General features: G+C 34.0%; 1 long non-coding RNA gene across 2 annotated transcripts in view; it reads right to left on the reverse strand.

Moving 5' to 3' along the window:
- The window catches only part of LOC113219183, a 140,613-nt gene that overhangs the window by 41,863 nt on the left and 88,145 nt on the right, over positions 1-10,605 (reverse strand). For both annotated transcript variants that reach the window (XR_003305931.1, XR_003305930.1), the window contains exon 3: positions 4,558-4,599. This is a non-coding gene — a long non-coding RNA (uncharacterized LOC113219183). The remainder of the gene's footprint in view (positions 1-4,557; positions 4,600-10,605) is intronic.

A 10,605-nucleotide genomic window follows, 5' to 3' on the forward strand; every position in this document is an offset into this window, starting at 1 on the left:
CAAGGAACAATCGTAAAATCCAACGAATAACACTTCCTTCCCAAAAATTTTATTATTTATTTTACACCGTGTATATTCTTTTCAACTCGCAAAATTTTTTTAAATTTAAAGGATTAACTTCTTCAAAATATCCCTCGATTCAAACAGATTAAAATAAATTACAAAGAGGAGAAACATTGAAGAAGTTTCTTCCTTCTGTTCGAACCTATAAACTCTCCCTCATCTGTCGCAATAACTTCTCTTATTAACAATCCACGAGAAAGAGAGAGAGAGAGAGAGAGAGAGAGGGAATTACGCGTAAAAACGCGGCTGGTGGGAAGTTGGCACGATCCAACCATGACGTCGTCGTCGTCGTCGTCCCAGCCTTCAACGGAATGGTGATACGTTTTACGATGACCCAGGCGACGTTAACGTTGCGCGGGGACGAGGCCAAGATGAATTGAAGGGGATACGCGTACGGATGCAGGGGAAATGCCACGGGGAGCTGGATTATGCGGCCGTAATTCAACATAACCGTGGCGCACGACCTTACACGTATGCCAACTCGAGAAGGAGGGAGTGGGGGAAGGGAATGAAACGCAGAAAGCGCGAAGTAACCTTAGAGAGCGCGGCCAACCTCCCTTCTTCGACTCTCCCTCTCTTGAAGGGAGTTGGAGGGAGAGGGGAGAGTCGGGGTTAAGCGATGAATTTCATTTTACGGGGTCGACGCCGTTTCTGCCTTTTCCTTACGGACGATTTGCGTGAACGTTCATCGTCGAGCTTCTCACGGGAACCGTGGAACCTCGAAGAACCACCCCCTTACGTGTCCCTCCTTTATTTTGATTTTCTCTCCTCCACGTCCCAGGCGACGATTAATATAAATTAATAAATCTCGGCAAGCAACAATCGGATTTACACAGAGATGGGCAGAGATGGGCAAAATTTAATAATAGTTTACGAGGTCACGAGGTAAAAATATGGCAATGATAATCGAAAATAAATACATATGTAATTAAGTAATTAATTAATTCAAAATAACTTTAGTTTTAAATTTAAATTTTTAACTAATTATTGGGTTGGCAACTAAGTAATTGCGGATTTCAATTGAAATTGATGACGACCTAATCAAAGCAATAATCGATTCGGATCGTCACAGTACAACTCGTGAGATTGCAAAGAAGCTTCATGTATCGCATACATGCATTGAAAACCACTTAAAACAACTTGGCTATGTTCAAAAACTCGATACATGGGTTCCTCACGAACTGAAAGAAAAGCATTTAACGCAACACATTAACAGCTGCGATTTGCTAAAGAAACGTAATGAAAATGATCCATTTTTAAAATGACTGATAACTGGCGATGAAAAATGGGTTGTTTACAACAATATCAAGCGGAAATATCACGTGGAGCAGGCCACGTGAACCAGCTCAAACAACATCAAAAGCTGGTATTCATCGAAAGAAGGTTTTGTTATCAGTTTGGTGGGATTACAAAGGAATTGTCTATTTTGAACTCTTACCACCCAATCGAACGATCAATTCTGTTGTCAACATTGAACAACTAACGAAATTAAACAATGCAGTTGAAAAAAAGCGGCCCGAATTGACAAATCGAAAAGGTGTTGTATTCCATCATGATAATGCAAGGCCACACACATCTTTGGTCACTCGGCAAAAATTATTGGAGCTTGGTTGGGATGTTTTGCCACATCCACCATATAGTCCTGACCTTGCACCATCTGATTACTTTTTGTTTCGATCTTTACAAAACTTCTTGAATGGTAAAAATTTCAATAATGATGATGATATCAAATCGTACCTGATTCAGTTTTTTGCTAATAAAAACCAGAAGTTTTATGAACGTGAGATTATGATGCTGCCTGAAAGATGACAAAAGGTCATTGATCAACACATTACAGAATAAAGTTATTTAGTTCCATGAAAAAATTGTCTTTGATTTTCTAAAAAAAATCCGCAATTACTTAGTTGCCAATCCAATACTTTTCGAATAAGTCCAATTGCGAGATAAAAGTTTCTCGAAATTTAACAATTTATCGAATCATTCTTCTCGTCGAAAATTTTCTTTTCCTTTCCTTCTTTATATCCAAATAAACGCTCGTTCGAACGATAAAACGCATCCTTCATCCGCGAGCAACATCCCCAAACAATCTCGCCGGGAAGCGTAGTCTCTCTCTCTCTCTCTCTCGCTCGCTCTCTCTTGCCCCGAATAAAAAGGAAAAGGAGGGGGAGAAAAAACGATCGTAAAATTAAATCGTTTAGGTCAGACGGTTGCCACGATATTCAATAATCGGGCAGCATACGTGTAGGGGCTGGGCGATGCGGGGCGAAAATTTCGTTATCGCCTAAACAGGGGCGACCCGGTTGAAATGTCGGGCACGTAGAGCGAGCACTCGTGTCGTCGCGGCGGGATCGAAGGCGCTATTATCAGCTGGCGGCACGTGCCGGGGCCACGTGTACCAGAGCAGATGGCAAAGGCCCTGTGGATGCACCTTGCGAACGCCCTACGCCACAGCCTTCGTTCGTTAATGGAGGCCCTACGGGCTTCCACGAGACGAGAACCCGAAGCGCAGGTGTCGTTGCGCCCCGATTGAGCGTGACGATCGAACACTGGGATAAAGTTGTTGGGGAAATGTTATCGACTTGGCCGCCTAACCTATTATTCCTTTTGGGATCGTGACTGTATGCAGGAATCTTTGATTTTCTTCTAAATTAAACGTGTTGTTTCTTTGTTCTCATCTATTTTTGTAACCTATTATTTCTTTTCGAATCGTGAAATGCACGTTTTGATTTTCTTCAAAATTAAATTAGTTTTTCGTCTATTTTTATATTCATCGAAGTCTTTGTATAATAAATGATTTTAATATAATATAATAGGGAAATATATATATATTGTGGTATAAAGTTTAATAAGTTTTTGAAAAGTTTGATTTGAATAGTGAAAAGTTCACAGATTTCGATTGAATTGATTATATTTATCGAGTATATAAACTTGCGTTAGACGAAGCGAGATGAGATAGAGTGAGACAACTAGTCTGTTACACCGTCGCGCCACGGTGTGGCGCGCCGTGTCATTCTGTCTCTATCTCGCCTCGTCTAAACTTCAAGTGTTTATAATTCAATAATAAATAAGTCGAGGACAGCGTTTAGTTATCGTCTGAATATTTTTTTTTTACACAAACTGGATAAATTCCCCTGTTTATACATCGAAATTGAATATAAGATATTTTCTGGTAAGATGGAATTTATTTTAGGGAATAAAACCGTATGGCATTTATTCATCCAAACGTTAGAATCGAATATTACATGTTAGCAAGGGATTCAAACATTCCTAGCCATAGATTTTTATTCTTTTTATACTTCGCGACGTAAAAATATCAAAGATATGGAATTCTTTATATTTCATTCGATGCTTGAGTTGAATATATCTTCGATTGTCATGAAGAATTGAAAGTATATATCATTTTTCATTTAAAAAACGCTTATACAAAATTTTTATCTACGTAGAAGATATAAAATTCGTGTACTTTAAGGATAGGGCGATGTGTTATTTTTCTTTTTTTGTCGCGTTGTAAATCACGTCGAAAGAATGTTAGAAAAATTACGTTGGAACGTAATTTTTAATCTTGTTGCGTTTTTGAGCGACTCTGTTAAGGTTAAGATAATGCAAGAAAATTACATTTTACTTTACTTGAACAAGGAGTTTAATTATTAAATAGTTAATTAAATCTCTTGTTCGGTGGTCTTTGCCATGTCTTCTTAATTAGTTTTCTAAATCGAAAAATCGTACAGGAGATTAAAATCCAAGCGATTTTAAATTTTTTAATAATAAATTAAAATTATTACATGGTACACATTACTTCCTTGATAAAAAAAAACGCCATTTCCATTTCAATTCAATGTTTTATAAAATTTGATTTGAATGTATATAAGTTTGGTTAATATTTTTTTTTTTTGTATATTTTTCAGCAGAGATAAGAATTAAAATATTAGATTAAAGGAGGTTAAAGGTGTATACAAATACGTGAAACTTGCAGTTAATGTATACGTTTAGGAATCAGTGAATATAAAGCCGCGAGAAAAGTAGCTGAGAACGCAAACACTTGCATTCTTCTATTAATTTTAACGAGGAAATTATATTTTTGCTGAGCGCAAATATTTCTATAAGCAGATTTATCATATTACGGATAAAATTACAGAATTTACCCCGTGCAATTTATTTAAATTTTCATGAAATTCTGGAGAAAATCTGATTTTTGTCGAAAAAAATATCGAGTAACATAATAGATATTTTAAAAATTTAATTAATTTTTTTCCTTTTATTAAAATTTCTAAGATTGATTTATAGGATACAAATATCCACCAGAGATTTAAAAATTATTAAAATTTTTTTATACATATTTAATATATTTAATATATTTTTTTCTATACTATATTATATTATAAAATAATTATAATATTGATAATATGCGCGTCATAACAACTATATTTTTTTTTAAAATAAACTTTCACCGAGGATTATTCTAGAGATATAATTTTTTTAATAAATGTCACTCACCGAGTTAATATTCCATGATGTTGATTTCATTTTGCAACAAATCTGAAAAATAAAAAGAACGCAACGGCACATTAAATACTTCTGCAAACAATAGAAAATAACACGTACAAAAGAAATAAACGTACAATGCGCGTTTCGGACAAAAACACAAAGATTTTCGATAAGAGAAAGCTATTTCTTATCGAATTAAGCCATGTAATGTGCTTTTATATATAACTAAATTATCGTATAACGTAGTAATAGCATAACAAGATTCCTCTGATTGCTTTGTCTCAAAGAGGAACTGAGAGAACGGTAAGTAAGTCTATTATTTAAAAAAAAAAAAAGAAAAATTCGTAGAAACGAAAGAGCCAAGTCCTTTAATAAATAAATACATTGTGATGCAACGTAGTGATGCAATACCACAATTTTTTCTTTTTTATCATCACGATGCCAAATGGCAAGAAATGAACGTATGAACAACGAAACATAAATAATATAAAGTTTAATATAAACATCGAACTTTTATTAATACTCTAATAATCGATAATGACGAATTTCTAACCTCAAAAATATCTTCCAAATAATTCAATTTTATACAAGCAACGATAAAAAGGAAATACCACAAATGATCGTTCGAGAAAAAAATTGTCCTCAATTATAAAGTTGAGCGTTAACAATTTCATTTCGAGAATAAAAATTCGACTCGATTTTACTGTCCCTGTGTCGAAATCTACAAAAAAAAAGAAAAAAAAAAAATCGAAAATTCGAACAGGAGGGAAAAAAGCTTGGCCGTTCGATAGAGGCGTCAAAACTGGGACTCGTCCCTCGAATTCCCGAAAGTCAATTTTCATTAGGGAGAAATTGGTTGGCCCGAAGGCTCGAAACGAGGGAATCGTGGACGAGAGCGTGCATGAGGAGGGGGAGAGGGAGAAGGGAGAGAGAGAGAGGATGAAACATGCCAAGTTGCGTGAACCCGAATCATAAGTTGAAACGGTGCACAGAACTGGCGTACGAAGTTAATTAAATTCGGTCGATTAATTAGGTTATTTGTCAACCTCCCCATCGATTTCCATCTGGAGGAACTGAACGATGGCTAGTTTCACCGACCAATGATTAAGAAAGAACGATCAAAAAATTTTTTTGAAAAGATTGTCTGGACATATATTTTTTTTTTTTGGCGATAAAAACGCACGTGATGCGAAAATAGAGGGATGAATTCCTGATATTTTACGGCACATTTTTCTTTTGTTTCATTTAAACTATGTTATATTTTTTTTAAACGTTTTGACGTGTTATTTAATTACAACATTTTTCAAGTTGCACCCGTTTGCGGAGGAGGGGAGGGGAGGGAAAAAAATATCAAATTTTTAAACACGAGAGCGAGTTTAAAAAATTAAGCGACATAAATTTGAAATTTACGTCACTGGCAAGTAACAGCATTTGAAGTGACGTAAATTTCACGTCAGTGGATGCAAATGTGTTAACATAAATTTTCGGTGGATTGTTAGATAAATAAATAACGTTTCCATTGTATTTTTTTTTCTTTTTTTTTAATTCTTGTTACTCTCGTTTGTGCGTTTCATTTGTTTTTTTCCCCGAGTTAAAAGCAAAGTTTTTATCATTATTTTAAAAAAATATTATTGATAATAACTCGTGGATTGATTTGAGAAATGATTTTTTCAGATGATTAAATTAATCTTCTAAATAAAAGAAAAAGTTTTTTTCTTTCGTGTCACACGTGACTCGACAAAAGTTTCGAATTAAATTATCTAATCTATTGCCACCGCTTGTATCTTTTCACCACGAAAGAAAGAAAGTTTTCATTTAAATTGGAGAAGTTTTGTCGGATTAATTTTAAAGTCGAGGTTGTTAAAGCGATATCAGGCTGAATAATTAATCGATTAATCACGTCCCCATGCGGCGAAACATTGGAAAGGTACGCGTGTTTACTTTTAATTTTTTCCAAAGTCGAGAACTTTGATCAGAAAATACAAATGACGGCTTTCCTTTATGCGACGTTTATTATTTTTCTTTTTTTCGATCGATCTTTTCTCTCTCTCTCTCCGTTTTATTACATAACGAAGAGAGGTCTCGAAAACGTAACATCGGCAGAGCGGAGGGAAAAAAATTTAAAATTCTATTATTTCACGGATATAATTTTCGAAAAGAAAAAAGAAGATTGATCAGACAAATTACAATCCTATTTCCACGCTTCCATCTGCGGACGAAACTAATTCAATTTCTCGGGCCATCTGTCGTTTCTTTTATCAATTACAAACTTTCTTTTATATCGAGAAAGATTAATGTCATTTTATTAAAATCTAAAGAAAAATCCAAACTTTAATTCGAACTAAGTTTCCCCTAAGTTAAATTTAAGAAAATTGGTTGGAGAAGCTGGTTTCCAATTATTCCAACGTTTCAAACGTTTTTAAATTTCGAAAAGCTGATCTATCGATCTTGATATTTTTAGAGTCTCTCAACATCAAATATTCCTTTCATTAAATTAATTAAATTTCTAAAATTGTTGTTCGAAAATTCAAAATTTCTTAACTTTGGAGGAAAACAATATCTTATCAAAGATAAAAAAATCTCACTCGTGTGCAACTATTTCTAAATTTGCGAGCACACGAGTTGACCCACATTCACGTTCGCGTGAAAAGATTCGCTCGCATCCAGGAATATTTCCATCAATTTTTAATCGTCAATCACCTAAGAAACGAAACTTCAAGCTCAATCTCTTGTACAAAATTGAAATTTCTGATAACACAAACCTAGCCTAAATATCCAAATCGATCGTTCGAATTTATTCGCATTCGATAATTCGAGAAGAAATGAAGAAGATCTCCAATCTTCGATAATTCGAATTTCATTTTCTTGAAAAATTTCCCAGGGATATAACGCACGTATCGTAGAATCCTGCAGTATTTTTCTCGCGACGGATCGCAGCTGCGCTGACAATCCGATATAAATCTTAATTCCAGTGCCATACGGACTGCCTGCTGGCATCTAGAAAATTTCCTGTTACTGGAGGGGGGAAGAAGAGGGATGTGAAGTTTAAAAAGTCAGGATTCCTCGAATTTGCGGTAAACGACGTTTTGTTGTACCCTGTTGTAATTTCGTCGATTCGACAATCTTGAACGAAGATGGAAAGGAAGGAAAAAAAAAAAGGATAAAAGATGAAAGAGAATAATAAAATACAACGAGAGTAGAAATGTAGAAAATGAGGCAGCGTATGATTGTAGAAAAAGAAGAAAAAGAGAGAAGAGGGAATATCTTGTAAATTAAAATCTAGAAATATTTAAAGATAAAAATTCTAAAAACTTATTTCTTTTTTTTAATCTAAACAATTTAATCTAAAAATTCTAAACTTATTCCTTTTTTTAAATCTAAACAATTTAATCTAAAAATTCTTATTTCTTTTTTTTAATCTAAACAATTTTAATTATTGTTTATTGAGATTGCTTTAAATATCGCATAGCAAAGAGATCACTGATGTTGACAAACGTATCCTTGCACGATAAACTTCAAAAGTTGTTCCTTCAATCATAGGGATAATGGATTTATATCTGCGTATTTTCATCTCGGTTTACGATTATGAATGATGCAACATCGAGGCAGAGTTACCGTTCAATTCATTTTCGAAGGTAACGGGAGAAGGCTCGAGCATACAAGAGCGAACCCTTTGGCCAATCTCGCGATGGAAGTTAGTTACATTAGAAGGAATGACTATGAGTCACACAGTGTATGCGTGTTTGCATCCACATTGTTGAATTGCCACGATATGGCTGTAACCACGAACCATTAAAGTCGAGGAAACTCGAATGGCCACACCTTTCAGTTTACATTGGAAATGTTCTATCCTTAATATTGACATTGTCACGGTTTGTAGATGGAAAAAAGATAAGATCAAAATTTTCAACGACGAGAAAAATAGAAATGGAGAAATCTTCGTTTATTCTATTACGTTTTGAAAAATTTTAATTCTAACGTCGATTATTGCGTAATTAGAAATAATTCAGAGGTTTGAAAAGAATTCATGGGATAATAAGGAATTGGAACTGGTTGGAAGAATGTATGAAAGAAATGGGTTCGAAATATCATTGATCTATATCACTGATAATCTCATAAAATCCATTCGAGACTTATGTATGTATCGTCGAACTTTAATTATTCACCTTGCTTGAATTAACGATTAATAATATCTTTTTTCGATTGGTATTCAAATTATTTTAATTTACAAAATTGTGCGTGTATATATATATATATATATATATATATATATATATATATATATATATATATATATTGTATTTATTAATTTCGAATTATATCGTTAATCAATAACTAATAATTAGAATAAATATTAAATATACCATGAATTTTATTACCACGTGTAGATAATAATAATTATTCGCACACGGAACAGACCATTTCCAAATATTTAATTTTCCAAAGCGATGTATAAAATAACAAGAACGAAGGCCAATTGGATCGATTCGGGAAATTTATCGTCCGCCCGCCTGGAAACAAAGGTAGCGACACCGATGCGATGGATGTGCGAGTAAAAACCAATCGAAACTCTATTCTATCGTCGAAAACTTTGTTTCTGAGTCCATCCACCGGCCAGACTCGAACTTGATTATGACGTAACTTCTAATATCCGGTAATCACCATTTCGACATGACCCGAAAAGCCAGCAAGATCGATAAAACATGGCTGCCGTTCTATTAAGTCGATCGAAAACTTCTTCCTCCAGATTTTATATTATACGAATTAACGAATCCCCTCTGATTTAATTAAAACGTTAAAATAAAATACAATCTAATTTAATTAATCTCTAAAAATTTTTACTTTTTCAACACAATTGATAAATTATAATATTTTTAAAATTTTCAAAGATACCTATCTTTCTAATTTTTTTAATTTTAATTGCAGTGGAATACGCAGAACAATACAGCGTAAAACACCTTGCTTAGATGTCCAGTGATGATAAAAATACGGGTCAAAGTAATAATTTTCTTCAAAGATAAAAAAAAAAAAAAAAAAAGAAGGAAAAAGAGAAACGAACTTTTCGAACAACCTAGTAATAATTCTTCGCAATTTCGGAGAAGGAACTCGGCGTTGGCGGAATTTACTTGCACGCGCATCATCGTTCTATCCACTCACCGACCTCCCCCCCCCTCCACAGTCCACCAGAGTTTTCGTTCTCGCGAGACTTTCTTGTTTGAAAACTATGATTGATCGTTCCGGTGTGTCCGGCCATGCCTCGCACGAACGCCAGCTTGTTTCGTTCTTTTCCTAATGTTTCCCGTCGAATTGTTTAAACAACGCTCGTTTACGAGGTCGTTCCGTCGGAGCCACGGAGTGTAATGCGCTTAAATTATAAGTTTATCGCGGAACTTGGTCGAACGCCGGCAATGTTCTTCGAGCGTGAAGTATGTTGATAATTTGTTGGCGGGGAGGATATTCGTGTTGCTCGTAAAATTAGCATGTTGTTTGGAAGCAGATACGATAGAGCAAACAGAACAATCTTTCCGCCTCAACCTCTCTCCTCCGTTTCTTCTTTTTCCAACATTTTTCGAAGAGACAAGATGGATGTTGTATACTAATGGTATTACTCTTTGTTGATTCTCTATCCAGTTTCTATCCATGTCGAATATTTTTACGAAAATTCTAGAAATATATACGTATATACATTCCATTATTACGTATTATAGTTGATAGAATTTTAGATTTTCTTTTTATCTCAGTTACGAGATTATTATTTCTTAAACGTTTCAATTAAAAACTCTTTTCATAAGATTCAAATTCAAAACAAGATCAAAATTCATTCTATAAAATCATTTTCCATATTGTTTGCACGTTTATTTCTAGCTATAGCATAACTCTAAACATCTCGTAACTTCGAAAATAAATCTAACCTAAAAAAGGATCTTTAATAAAATTTAGAGATTATTATTTCTTACTCGATTAAACGTTTCAATTAAAAACTTTCTAAATAAGATTCAAATTCAAAACAAGATCAAAATTCATTCTATAAAATCATTTTCCATATTATTTATTCCT

The sequence above is a fragment of the Apis mellifera genome, linkage group LG13 (genome assembly GCF_003254395.2).
Source record: "Apis mellifera strain DH4 linkage group LG13, Amel_HAv3.1, whole genome shotgun sequence".
NCBI lineage: Eukaryota > Metazoa > Arthropoda > Insecta > Hymenoptera > Apidae > Apis > Apis mellifera.